This window comes from Anolis sagrei, chromosome 1, assembly GCF_037176765.1.
Source record: "Anolis sagrei isolate rAnoSag1 chromosome 1, rAnoSag1.mat, whole genome shotgun sequence".
Lineage (NCBI taxonomy): Eukaryota > Metazoa > Chordata > Lepidosauria > Squamata > Dactyloidae > Anolis > Anolis sagrei.
This window is the reverse complement of record NC_090021.1, coordinates 297,533,974-297,548,798: the sequence shown is the minus strand read 5'-3', so window position 1 is coordinate 297,548,798 and position 14,825 is coordinate 297,533,974. Positions and strand designations below refer to the sequence as shown.

Sequence of the window (14,825 nt, the reverse complement as noted above, 5' to 3'; positions counted from 1 at the left end):
GGGACCAGTTAAGAAAGCAGAGGACAGCAGAACAGTTGAGGTTGAACTTGCAGCTGTTGGGGAACTTCTAGAAAAAACTTGAACTAGAGTCTCCAGGGAAATGGTTCTTGAGATTCCTGCTGTGTTGGTCATATTTTAGGTCATGTATATTGTGTCACTTGCTTAAAATGGGTGGGCCCAGCCCTGAAGGACTTTCTCCTCATTCTGGCCTTAGGTTCTTTGCCAAATTCTTACTCCTCAGTTATCTCTGAAACATAGAGACACTCCTGAAAACTCTGAAAAATTGAATGGTATAACACTGAATGGTCCACCAGTGGGTCACAGCCCACTGGTGGACCACGAGACCTAAAATAAGGTCTATGGCTGGGGGGTGCTTGCTGCTGTTTGAAGAGACCGAGAGAAAGAAAGGGAGGGAGGGACAGAAGGCAGGCAGGCAGGCAGGAAGGAAAGGCTGTTGCCCTCACCCTCTTGCCATCTCATGGCTTCCCTGGTGCCATTGGAGGAGAGAGAGAGAGAGAGAGAAGGAGAGGGAGAGAAGGGGAAAAAAAGAGGTCAGCGTTGTTCTCCTGATTCCCCAACATTGTTGAAGGAGAGAAGGAGAGTCCCTCAAAGTTGTTGTTGTTTTTGTTGTTGTTGTTGTTGTCGTCGTCATTGTTATTGTTGGTTCCCATTGCCACATCAGTTGTAATGGAAAAGCACCCCTTTGTAAGACCCTGTTTACTCCCCAAAGTAAATGTTATTATTATCTCCCATTGCCAAACACAAGAGTTGTTATGGAAAAGTAGCCCTTTGGTTTGGTTATTTGGGAAGACCCTGTTTAGTCCCGCAAGTTGTTATTGTTGTTGCTGCTGCTGCTGCTGTTGCTGTTGTTGCCATTAGGAACAGTTTATTGGGTCTTTCACTCTGCTTTTTTCCTTTTTTCAACCTCAGACCGCTCCCCTTCTTTCTTTCTTTTTTACATAAGTGTAAATAAAATCCACATATAATAACACAGCCCAACCAAAAACTTTTTTTTCTTGGTGTCTTGATTTTTAGGACTGTTCCTGGGGTTATTTGGGGTGCTGATTCAGAAAATTGCATTGGATAGATTACAGCTTTAGATTATTAAATATGGTTTTCTGTGAATGAGCAGATGGCAACTACTGGATGGCATATGTTCTGTATCAGAAATTAGAGCTGATGTGGTCTATCCAATGCAATTTTCTGAATCAGCATCCCAAATAACCAAACCAAATCTAAAGTCGACCAAAACCTGGTTCTTAACGCTTTTGGTACTAATGTTGGAGAATGGTCCCTAGCTAAAGTGGTCCCTGGTCAAGTGGTCCCTGGTCAAAAAAAAAAAGGTTGGGAATCACTGGTATAACAGAAAGATTGTCAAAACTTGACTGAGAAAACTGGTTTTACATCCCTGCCAGGACCTCAAAAATAAAGGTCATGATGGGCACTCCCATTACCAGATCCTTTCTTACTCCCAGGCTCTTATTTGTGAGAATTTTCAAAATACAACTTAAGCATGCACAAAAGCAGACACTTATACCATGAATTATGATTTGTGGCCATCCAAAATCAGAAAAACTCCTCTATCAGATGGCATTGACACCTGTCCAATCCAAAGGACAATGTGAATCCAGAACAAGAATGCCAATCCAAACCAATAGTGAGTCAAGAAAGAACAATAAGGCACATCTTTGAACTTCCACCCTAAATCTTCCAGCAAACCAAACTTTACTATTATTACAAAGTTTGTAAGTGATTTATGTTTACAGTAGGGTGGGAAAACTTTAAAATAAATAAAAAACAGTGACATGAATGGAACAGTTGATGTGTTTATGAAAAATAGCATTGTTATAATTTGCCAAGTCTGAATTGTATCAATACATTATGTTGCTTATAGAATATGTAGCTATGCTGAATTCAACAGCAGAAATAATAACCACTTTCTGGTCTGTTCAGATACCAAAATGTACATCCTAATGTGGTGCAGTTGTTTGAGTGTTGGGCTCCAAGAAACTAGGGTTCAAATTCTGTTTGGCCAGGGAACCCTACTGGCTGACTATGTTACACTTTCTCAACCTCAGAGGAAGGCAATGACAAACATGCTCTGAGCAAATCTTGCCAAGATTTGGGATTACCATAAATCAGAAACTGGAGACATGCAGCAGCAACAACATGTATTTTGGGCAATCTGGGAGTGTGAAAGAAAGATAATAAATATGGAGCAGAGAGTCTTTCATTCACTTCCTTGTCTTTTTCTGTCCAATTGGCCACCCCAACCAAGGGTGCTTCCAAAAATTAGGAATCAGTCCACTGGCCCCATTACTGTTTTCATTTTGAATGCTTAACAAAGGTAATAGAAAAGAAAAAAGAAGGGCAAAGCCACAGGAAATATGAATATGTTTGGTTCTTTTATTTTCGGCATCTTCAGCCCTAGGCCTTGAAGAAAAAGTCCAGCCATGTTGCTTGAATTTGTAGCACTGGATACAATTTTGATTCCTCTGCAAGACATTTTTCCTCTTCTTTCTTCCTCAGGGATGTTCTTTTTTTCTTCCCAGATCCTTCTCCTGGACAGTTCCTTTCCTTCATTACCAGTCTTTGCTTATCCTCAATCGCCCCTTCCTCCAAGAAACCTGTAAGGAATATATATCCAATTAACTTCACAACATTCTGTAATATTGTTGGACTTTTTCACATCACACAGTCATAGTGCTATAGTTACAAATTGGGCTCATTCACACCATACAATTATAACACTATAATTCCACCATAGCTGCATCCTGTGGGATCCTGGGGTTTGTAGTCTGTTGAGCCACTAGATCAGTGGTTCTGAACCTGTGGGTCCCCAGGAGTTTTGGCCTACAACTCCCAGAAATCCCAACCAGTTCACTAGCTATTAGGATTTCTGGGAGTTGAAGGCCAAAACATCTGGGGACAGAACCACTGCACTAGATCGATCTATCTGAGAATTCTATATGCCCCTCAATACACTGCAAATCCCAAGATTCGATGGGATGTTGCCATAGCAGTTAAGGTGGAATCCAAGTCCTATAACTTTTCAGCATGAGTGGACCTCTGAGCAGCATATGTAGTGTACAAGCTATAGAAAGCAGGATTCCATAGGTCAGTATATTGGCAGTCAAAGTGGAATCATAACATTATATTCCTGTAGTGTAAAAGGAGATCTTTTAACATTCTTTAATATCCTGCTATTGGGAGGAGAACTCATTTCTACATTTTTCTCGTTCTACAAAAATCTGGATGATGAGAATGATGATAGCAGGAAGAATAAGTTACAAAGAAAAGAAGTGCCTATGACCCTACTGGTAAATTTCTCATAGTAACACATAATATGACTTCGTTTTTTCGTATTATGGGTTGGAAACAGACAAAAATATTCTAGACTATTGAGATCTAGTTGTGGTTGGAAACGTACATAATGAACCAGCTTTTTTCCAACCGAGGAAGTGTAGTTTGAAAAGTGGAACTCCAGACATATTTCAGTCACCAGTGAATAGGAAACACTGCCTTCAGTGGAAAGTGAAAGCTAGAAAATCATGGGAGTTATAATTTTACAAATCTATGGAATCACAAGAGTTATAGTTTTACAAGGTTTTTAGCTTTCTCTGCCAAAGAGTTGATGCCTCACCAAAGTATAAACTCCATGATTCCATAGCATTGAACCTGGGCAATTAGAGTAGTGTCAAACTACACTAATTCCACAGTGTAGGTGCACCTTTGGTCACTAAACTTGTAATAATGTAGAACATAACCAAAGACTGTCACTTAAGTCGTTTTAAGCATCAGATAAGATTTTTGAGGGTTGGGTTTTAACTCTGGAGACTATGGTTAGGCCATGAAAAGCTACTGGATGACCTTGAGCAAGTCATACTCTCTCAGCCTCAGGGAGAAGTGATGGCAAAGCCTTAGGGTTGCCATAAATCAGATACTTACTCTAGAAAAATACCCCCAGCTTGTTAATTTTAAACCTATAGCAAGGGGACTCCAGAGCAAAAATCTTTAAAGACATTATATACTACACATGTCATATTGTTCGGTCCTAGGTAATGTGTGTATAGGATTCCAAGCTTAGTCTTGACCCTTGAATGTAAGGTCATAGATAGAACACTTCCCAGAAGATTTGAGATTTGGTACATTCCCAATGACAGGCTCTCTTTCTTTCTTTCTTTCTTTCTTTCTTTTTCTTTCTCTTTTGGTCTTCTTTCCATGACACAACAGAGAAAGGCAATTTGGCTAGTATACACATTCAGTTCCTCTTCCATTCTCTCTCACACACATGACAATATTTCCTGTTTCAGTGTTTTCTGAGCTCCCATGCCTTGTGGAAAAAGAGCCCTGACCTGGTTGAACATTGCTCCTTCTATTCCAGTCTTTGGGTACTATTTTCAGCCTTTCCTCAGTTGCCCTGAATTCCTCAATGGATGAGAAATTGGGAATCTACACTGTAGAAGAGGCATGGGCAAACTTGGGCCCTCCAAGTGTTTTGGACTTCAACTCCCACCATTCCTAAAAGCTTCAGGCCCTTTCCTTTTTCCCCTCAGCCACTTAAATGAAAAGGAAAAGAAAAACCTGGAGATCCAAGTTTGCCCATGTAGTTGCTTGCCTTGCAGAGGGCCTCATAGAAGATAACTGAACCTGCTTCTGGTGGCTGTCAAATATGTACGTGTCTATACATGTATTTATACTTGTACATATGTGCATTTTCAAGCATAAGTATACATACACACATTTGTATAGATATAAGTGTGTGAGAGAGATTATGTGTGGAATGGATGAATGTGTATGTATATCTCACTATACCCCTAACAGACCAACAAGTGACCATCACTCATAAAAACACTGAAAAACACAACATAAGGTACTTAAAAGGCCAAAAAAGCAAAAAGACGCTACAGCGCATGCCGAAAAACAACTCCCCCTGGCAAACAAAACACACAATACCATATCCCCACTCTCTTCTGGACTACAGCTCCCAGCATCCCCTAGGCCAGACCCTTTAGGAGAGGAGGATGATCCAAATGCCCTGCTTCCAAACTGCAAGCTTTCTTCTCCTTGGATTTCTTTGAGAGCATCCCAATACCTGCATATTTCCAATTTCCTATTCCTGGACTGCAACTCCCAGAAATCCTCCAGATAGATAAGATGACTGACAGACAGACAGACAGACAGACAGACAGACAGACAGACAGACAGATAGATATAGACGATAAGATAAGATATGATAAGATAAGATAAGATAGTGGTAGGAAGATAGGTAGGTAGGTAGATTGATCAGGAGGACTGCTGGGAGTTGCAGTACAAGAATAGGTAGAGAAGAAAGAAAGGGGAGAAAGAGGAAAGGAAAGCGAAGGAAGGGGAGAGGAAGAGAAGGAAGGAAGGAAGGAGAGAAAGAAAAGAGGCGAAAAAGAGGGGGGGAGGTTGGCCACAGTAACGAGTGGCTGGCACAGCTAGTAGTAGTAGTAGTAGTAGTAGTAGTAGGAGTAGTAGTAGTAATAATAATAATAATAAGAATAATAGGCGATCTGCAGGCATGGGCAAATTTTCTAACTTGGGGGAAGGAAAGAGAGAAGGAAGGAAGTGAGAGAAGGATGGAAAGAAAAAGGGGAAGGAGGAATGAAGGACGAAAGGGAAGGATGGAAGGAAAAAGAGGGAGAGAGGGAAGGAGGGAGGGAGAGAGGGAAGGAGGGAGGGAAGAAGGAATGAAAAAAAGGCAAAAGGGTGGAAGGGAAGGAGAAAAAGGGAGAGACGGGAAAGGGAAGGAAAGGGAGGAAGGGAAGGATTAAAGGAGAAAGAAGAAGAGAGAGAGAGAAGGAAGGAAAGACAAAAGGGAAGAGCGAAAGTGTGAAAGGGAAAGAAGGAGGGAGAAAGAGAGGAAGGGAAGGGAAGCGAGAAGAAAGGAAGAACGAAAAGGTGGAAGGGAAGGAAGGTGGAGGGGAAAGAGGGAGGGAGGGAGGAAAGGGAGAAGGAAGGGAAAAAGGAAGGATAAGATGGTGAGAGAGAAAAGAGACCAAGGGGTCGCATCAGCCCATGGGTCTGGGTTTGCCTATAGCTGTTCTACACTGTGGAATCAATGTAGTTTGACATCACTATCAATTATATGTGATTATTCTCTGGTATATCATTTACTGTATTTGTTGTTTTGTTGTAAGCCGCCTGAGTTCCTTTGGGGAGAAGAAGCGGGATATAAATTATTATTATTATTATTACTACTACTACTACTACTATTATTATTAATATGGCTGAATTCTATAGAATCATAGGAACTGTAATTTTACAAGAACGTTCGCCTTCTCTGCGAAAGAGTGTTGCTGGTGCCTCACCAAACCAATTCCCAGGATTCCATATAACAAAGAGCCATGGCAGTTACAATGTGGTAACTGCCACACTGGGTAAGTGTGGGGGTCAAACTGCCTTAATTCTGCAATGTACAAGCATCCTCGGATCTCCCATCCATCTGCAGGTACACACACAGAAAACACAGCCCCGCATGACCAAACGCAGTTGTCTTACTGACTGTTGGAGGGAGAGAGGGAAGGAGCCGGATGTTAGACCCATAAAAGAATCTACACTGCCCAAATAATGCAGTATAAACTGCATTTAATTGCATTATATGGGTCTACATAACTATACAATACAGTTCAAAGTGCATTATTGGGCAGTGTAGATCCATCCATTGCTTCAATGCCATCTCCTCACCACCACCACCACCCCATATGAAACCCAAACTCCATATTTTATCGTTTGTTTTTAAACATTTTCGAAATGCCATCAAAACGTAGGAATCGCCCTTTTTAAAATCCAGCTTTCAAAATATCAATGGGACATGTGTCTCCTCCTTGCCTCCCCCTAAAAGGATGTTCACTTGGGATTTTCAGTGCAAACACAACAAAATAATTCCGAGACGAGGAGAAATTCGTGTCCACAGCTTTAATCAGGACCGGGTCAGGAATTGGGAATCTTGTCGAAGGCTTTCATGTCCGGAATCACTGGGTGTTGTGAGTTTTCCGTGCTGTATGGCCAGAGAAGCATTCTCTCCTGACATTTCGCCTGCATCTTTGGCAGGCATCACAACCTCTGAGGATGCTTGCCATAGATACAGGAGAAACGCCAGGAGAGATTGCTTCTGGAATATGGCCACACAGCCCGGAAAATTCACAACAACCCAATTGGGTGTCTATTAATATTATCCTTGTATTTTCAAAGGGTTTCATGGCCGGAATCATTGTGTTGTTGTGAGTTTTTCGGGCTGTATGGTCATGTTTCAGAAGCATTCTCCTCTGACGTTTCGCCTGCATCTATGGCAGGCATCTTTAAGGTTGTGGGGTCAGTTGTAAGTTTTCCGGACCGTATGTCCATGTTCCAGAAGCATTCTCTCCTGTCGTTTCGCCTGCATCTATGACAGGTATCCTCAAAAGTTGTGAGGTCTGTTGAAATTTTTCCGGGCTGTATGGTCATGTTGTAGAAGCATTCTCTGCTGACGTTTCGCCTGCATCTATGGCAGACATCCTCAAAGTTTGTGAGGTCTGCCATAGATGCAGGCGAAACATCAGCAGAGAATGCTTCTGGAGCATGGCCATACAAACCGGAAAACTCACAACAACCCAGCGATTCCGGGCCTCACAACCTCTGAGGATGCCTGCCATAGATGCAGGAGAAACGTCAGGAGAGAATGCTTCTGGAACATGACCATAAAGCCCGGAAAACTCACAACAACCCAATATTATCCTTCTTCAGAAGTTCTGCTGTATTGAGTAGACACTTCAAACACGTGGGTTCTTTCCGACTTGTCTTAGAATTCCCATTTTGAAACGGACAAAAATAAATCAGACTAAACAAAACCCAGTTTTAGTTCTAAGCACTCCATCCAAATTTACTTCCCAATATGTTTGTTTCTGTCGACTCACGCTGTGTAGGATGGCGTTGCAGGTGCACCACAAACTCTCAGCACTCCCCTTTGCTTGGAAATAATAACTCCCGTGGGGGCTGAATGCATGCTTTCTCACATTGAGTCCCATTGTCTTCAATCCTTTAGTCAACCTGCATTCGAGTTTGGCGTTATTTGGAAGGGAGTCCTCTTTAAATTAAGGCTTTCACTCTACAAGATATTTAAAGTCAAGATATTAGTTTGAGGCGGGAGGTGGGGCTGGTATTTATTATTTCAGATCCCTGCTTGGCTTGGATTTGGTCCTTTTGGGGGGGGGGGGTTGCTCCCCGACATCCAAGGCGATTCCCCCTGTCCTTCCCGGACAATATTGTTATTTTTTTGTTAATGGGGCAAATTGGACTCCCGCGAGTTAGATCTGTGCTTTTTCGGCCTGGGATGGAAATTGGACTGACACCACTTTGCACTTTAACAATCAGATGTCGTCAGGGTACAAGTTGTTTGTTTAACCCGACAGCTCCGTGCACCCCGTCGCACGCTTTGCGCGACTCATTACAACGATTATTCACGACCCGTCGAGTGTTTTCTTCGCTCATTCACAGGGAAGGCTTCGCGCGGATCGGATCCCAGCGCCAAAGGGCCGTCCTGGGCGCGCGCGCGCTCGCTCGCTCTCTCGCGCGTGGGGATCGCCCCGCCGCCGCCACTTGCCAAACTTAGCCTTGGTTTGCAAAAGTAAAACCAGATCCCTCACGCGAGGGAGGCAGTGATAGATCTCTAGAGATAAGGCTCCAATGATCGGGGGTGTCTTGATTTCCAAAGAATACGATCTAAAGACGACTTGGCTTGGAGGGGAAAGTGATTTCAAACTTGTCACAAAATGGGATGGATACATTTCGCGAGGACCTCAACACACTAGAGAAAAAACCCACTTTCAATCCGGTTGCTGCCTCCTGCAGAATTCTGGGGGTTTTAGTTTAAGGAGGAGTCTTTAACAGTCTCCCAGTGGTGATCGGCACACTGGGTGCAGTGCCTAAAGACCTTGGCCTGCACTTTAAAAAAAGCAAAATTGCTATCTGTCAGCCTTTTGCATCTACTCGGATCATTCGGGGATACATCACACAGTCTTACTACTTCATCATACTAGAGAATGAATCCACTTTAAATCCAGGGTTGCTGCCTCCTGCAGAATTCTGGGGTTTGTAGTTTAGGATGAGCCTTTAACAGCCTCCCTAAACGACAAACCCCAAAATTCTGCAGGAGGCAGAAACCGGATTTAAAGTGGATTCATTCTCTAGTGTGATGCGTTCATATCGGGCCGAAAACACTTCGGTTTGCCAATCGACCCTGTGAACAGGTTTGGCTAGAAATCCGTCTACGTCCCCGTGGATTTTAAATTACCCGGTCTTAACCTTTCTTTGGACGCTTGTCCCAGCGCCTTCAAGAGCCCTGACCTAAGGCCTGCTCTATCTCTTTGGGAGATAGCTTTTGACAGCTCGGCGGGACACTAAACAAACGCCCCGGAGTGACTCCATTCCTCCAACTTTTCCAGCAAGCTGTGAAGCTTGGGTCGGAGCTGAAGGAAAAGAATGAGGAGGAGTCGGGGGCCGAGGAGGAGGAGGGAGGGAGGGAGGGAAGGAAGGATCCCCAGGCCAAACCAGGCACTCAGCCTGTGCCTCCTCCAGCGTGGCAATTCCACGGGCAACATTCCGCTAATAATAATAGTAATAATAATAATAATAATAATAATAATAATAATAATAATAATATAAAACTTTATTCTAGACCACCCAAATAATAATAATAATAAGAAGAAGAAGAAGAAGAAGAAGAATACAATAATAATAAGAATAATAATGGTAATAATATAAAACTTTATTTCTAGACCACCCAAGTAATAATAATACAATAATAATAATAATAAACTTTATTTCTAGACCACCCAAATAATAATAATAATAATAATAATAATAATAATATAAAACTTTATTTCTAGACCACCCAAATAATAATAATACAATAATAATAATAATATAAAACTTTATTTCTAGACCACCCAAATAATAATAATACAATAATAATATTAATATAAAACTTTATTTCTAGACCACCCAAATAATACAATAATGATGATGATGATATAAAATTGTATTTCTAGACTACCCAAATAATAATAATAATACAATAATGATGATAATAATAATATAAAACTTTATTTCTAGACTACCCAAATAATACAATAATAATAAAATAATAATAATGATAAAATAAAACTTTATTTCTAGACCACCCAAATAATAATAATAATAATAATATTACTAATAATAATAATTCTAGACCGTCCTCTCTCCCCAAAGGGACTCAGGGCAGTTTACACATACAAAAGGCAAGCATTCAGTACCTCAGGCGAGGACAACATATCAAAACAAAATACAATAAAGTAACAGTGAGCTTAGGACAATATAATTAAGCATTTTGATGAAAAATAAATCAAGACAAGCTAATAAGCACAGGGCCCTTCCACACAGCCCTATATCACAGAATATCAAGGAAGAAAATCCCACAGTATCTGCTTTGAACTGGAACATATGACAGTGTGGACTCTGATAACCCTGTTCAAAGCAGATATTGTGGAATTTTCTGCCTTGATATTCTGGGATATAGGGCTGTGTAGAAGGGCCCCATAGTTAACTAAAACATAAGTAAACATTATGTGGGACACTTTGTTCACTTTGGATTACAAAAGTCCTCCGACTGAAGAAAGTCAAATTAATTCCCAAATATTAGCTAAAGATGGTCCCGCGTGGACCTTCCACTGAGGGCGAACTCCGTGGGACTGACTCTTCGCAAGAGATCTGCAGGCACAGACAATCTAGGGCCCGTCCACACAGCCACATAACCCAGAATATCAAGACAGAAAATCCCACAATATCTGCTTTGAACTGGGTTATCTGAGTCCACACTGCCATATATTCCAGTTCAAAGCAGAAAATGTGAGATTTTATTCAGCTGTGGGGAAGGGGCCCTAGAAATTAATAGGAAAAGTTATTTCCCTTTCTTCCTTTTCTTTTATAACTTCAAACAGAAGTCATGGTGGAATTTTGTGAACGTTTTATTATATTATTATGAACAAAATCTGGCTACCAGTACTTTAAAAAAAACCTCTAAAATCAGAACAGTAAACAAAGAACAACAAACTGAAAACGGAAATTCCAGACAGGAAACAACCAGGGCCAGCTAACACCTCCCAACAAAGGATTCCCACAGGCAGAAGCAGCCTGGCCTTGAAGTTGCAAGGCCATTCAATGCTAATCAAGATGATTAATTACAACATTCAACACTTGAATGTTGTACCAACAGACAAGAGTTCTTTCTCCCACCCTGGACCTTCCACGGATATATAAACCTTCTTTGCATAGTTTCCAAAATACATCATAACCTCTGAGGATGCCTGCCACAGATGTGGGTGAAATGTCAGGAGAGAATGCTTCTGGGACATGGCCATACAGCCCAGAAAACCCAAAGCAGCCCAGTGATTCCAGGCCGGCCATGAAAGTTTTTGACAATACAAGGATAATATTAATAGACTCCCAATTGGGTGGTTGTGAGTATTATTATTATTATTATTATTATTACTATTATTATCATCACTAGGCTCAAAGGTTCTACTAGAACCCTTTGTGATGTTTATTTAAGACTTTCCACATTGAAACTTTAGCAATTAATTTTAAAAATATGTGTCTTGTTTTTTAGGCCTGTTCCTGCTTAGACATGATTATCATGGTTTTCTATGAACCATGTCTAGATGAAGAATGGTATATGGCTGGCATATGTTCTCTTCCTCAAAACCTAGAGCTGATAGAGGAAAACTGGTAACATATTTGGAATCAGCAGGTCGAATATACCCAGAAGCGGGTCTGACATTGGAGGCACAAAATGTGAGTTATTATTATTATTATTATTGGCACAAAAAACACAGTATGACACAGCAAACGAGATATATATGGATATATATACTGGATTTTGAATCACAAAACCACAAGTCAAACACTTCTCAAAAATTTAGGACTGTGTGATGTATTATTATTATTATTATTATTATTATTATTTTACTGACACAAAAACACAGTATGACACAGCAAACAAGATATATATGGATATATATGCTGGATTTTGTATCACAAAACCACAAGTCGAACACTTCTCAAAAATTTAGGACTGTGTGATGTATTATTATTATTATTATTTTACTGACACAAAAACACAGTATGTCACAGCAAATGAGATCTATATGCTGGATTTCGTCACTTCCCAAGTGTCTAGGACTGTGTGGTGCATTATTATTATTATTATTATTATCATTATCATTGTCATTATTATTATCATTATTCATCCAGACGGCCTTTTCGAATCCTGAGACACTTTAAATGGAAGTCAATCGATTCAAGATGAACCCAGTGCACTGTGTCTTAGGGCCCTTCTAGACAGCCATATAATCCAGAATATCAAGGCAAAAAAATCCCACAATATCTGCTTGGACCTGGTTTATCTGAGTCCACACTGCCATATATTCCAGTTCAAAGCAGATAATGCGGTATTTTGTTCAGCTGTGTGGACGGGGCCTTAGATATTTTCCAGGCATTTGCAAAAAACGATTGATGAGGAAGGCATTTTAAAAAAAGTTTGTGGGACAGAAAGAAAAGGCGGATTTCCAAGTAATGACATTTGGATTTGCAGGAAGGAACCGATTGGTTGCTGTTAAAGACACAAGGAAATCTTGATAGGAAATTTTCACCTCATTTTCCTAGTTTCCAACAGACCTCACAACTTCTGAGGATGCCTCCCATAGATGCAGGCGAAACGTCAGGAGAGAATGCTTCTGGAACATGGCCATACTGCCCGGAAAACTCACAACAACCCAGTGATTGCGGACATGAAAATCTTCGACAACAATACAATCTTCCCCTCTTTTGGAGAACACGAGTGGGATCAAAGCAATGAGGGAAATCCCAGCTCACTCTCCTCTCCTTGCATTTCTACGTGTGTGTGTGTATATATATATATAATACACGGATTATTACAGGCATAGTTTATACACCTAGGCCTCAATTCCACTGCTAGTCGCAACTAAAATGGGTTTATTATTGAAGCAATAGGGTAACCTACTGCTCCGCAATTGATTCCATGGGTTTGGGTTTGGGTTTGGGATTGAGAAAGAAGGCAGCGGTGGAGTTGTTGTTGTTGTTATTATTATTATTATTATTATTATTATTATTAGGGAGACCTTGAAATTTCAAAATATGGAGGCAGAAAACACGAGGGGATTGGCTCGAAAGACAAGGAGGCCTGTAAGTCGCTAGTGGGGATTTCCACGACTCCTCCAGCTTCAGGTGCGCTGAAAAGAATGGCTCTCCTTCGGCACTTTCCCTGGAAAGGCTTCTCCTTTCACGTCCCCGTCACGTCTCGAGACAAAAGAGGCCCAAATCCGTCGGGGAAAGGCTTCCAAGTGGACGCCAAGAAACAAACCAATCGATACAGAAGGGACCCAGCGCGTGTTCTATTGATGGCGACGCCATCGATTGGATTTTTTTTTTTTACCCCGCCAACTTACCCTCCGTGAACATGTCTCTAGGTCAGAATGGAGCGTGGAAAGTCAGGGTTTGTTTGACACAGGTAAAAAAACAAACCAAAAATAGAATAACAAAGTGCGGCTGTCTTTTGCTCCTGGTTAGAAATGAGGACGAAGAAAGAAGCACAACATATATATTATATGTTGTCGAAGGCTCTCTAAAATCATAACAGTAAATAAAGAAAAACACTCAAAAACAGGGGAACTCCAGACAAGAAACAATCAGGGGCAGCTAATCACCTCCCAACAAAGGATTCCCCCAGGCAGTAACAAGCCACACCTTGAAACTACTAGGCCGTGAAATTCTGATTAAGGTGGCCAATTGAAACATTCACACCATCCTCCAACAGACAAGAGTTTTTTTTCTCCCACCCTGGACATTCCACAGCTACATAAACCCCATTTTCCTAATTTCCAACTGACCTCACAACCTCTGAGGATGCCTGCCATAGATACAATGGGACATGGCCATACCACCCGAAAAACTTACAACAACACAACATAAAGAGTACCCTAACTAAGTGAGATGGGGAGGGGGTTTAGAGTGACTTTCCACGCGGGAGGACAGGATTGCAAAACTTCAGCGCCTTCCGGTAAACTGCGGGAAAGGCAAAAAAAAATATCCTGGGGAGATAGGGCGGCCTATAAATAAATTATCATCATCATCATCATCATCATTAGATACATAACAAGATTAGGACACAGCAAACTAGATCACTATGCTGGCTTTTGTATTTGATCACAAGTTGGACACTCCCCAAGTGTCTAGCTAAATCATCATACTAGAGAATAAATCCACTTTAAGTCAGGTTTCTTCCTCCTGCAGAATTCTGGGGTTTGTAGTTTACTGAGACTGCTAAAGGCTCCTCCCTAAACTACAAGCCCCAGAATTCTACAAGAGGCAGCAACCCCGGATTTAAAGTGGATTCATTCTCTAGCATGGTGAAGATGATGAAGTAGTAAAACTGTGTGATGCATCCCCGAATGATCCGAGTAAGGTGGCCTTTTGCAGCTGACATCAGCGCTGATTGTTTTTAAGTGCAGGCCAAGGTCTTTAGGCACTGCACCCAGTGTGCCGATCACCACTGCGACCACCTTTACTGACTTTGCAGTTCTATCTTTAAATCCTCATATCGTCCCTAAGCTTTTCCAGTTGCTTCTCGCTGATTCTGCTGACGCCTGAGATTGCAACATCTATGACCCATTCTTCTTCTTCTTCTTCTTCTTATTATTATTATTATTATTATTATTATTAGAATCATTTGACTATTCCTTCTTTCTTTCCTTCTTTACCCCCTCTTT

At 41.2% G+C, this 14,825-nt stretch overlaps 1 protein-coding gene across 2 annotated transcripts in view; it reads right to left on the bottom strand.

The window, feature by feature from the left end:
* Nucleotides 1–2,386: 2,386 nt before the first annotated feature.
* FOXG1 (forkhead box G1) overlaps nucleotides 2,387–14,825 on the bottom strand; it is a 31,312-nt gene continuing 18,873 nt past the window's right edge. For both annotated transcript variants that reach the window (XM_067462863.1, XM_060759747.2), the window contains one exon: nucleotides 2,387–2,627. The gene's annotated coding sequence lies outside the window, so the exon portion shown is untranslated. The remainder of the gene's footprint in view (nucleotides 2,628–14,825) is intronic.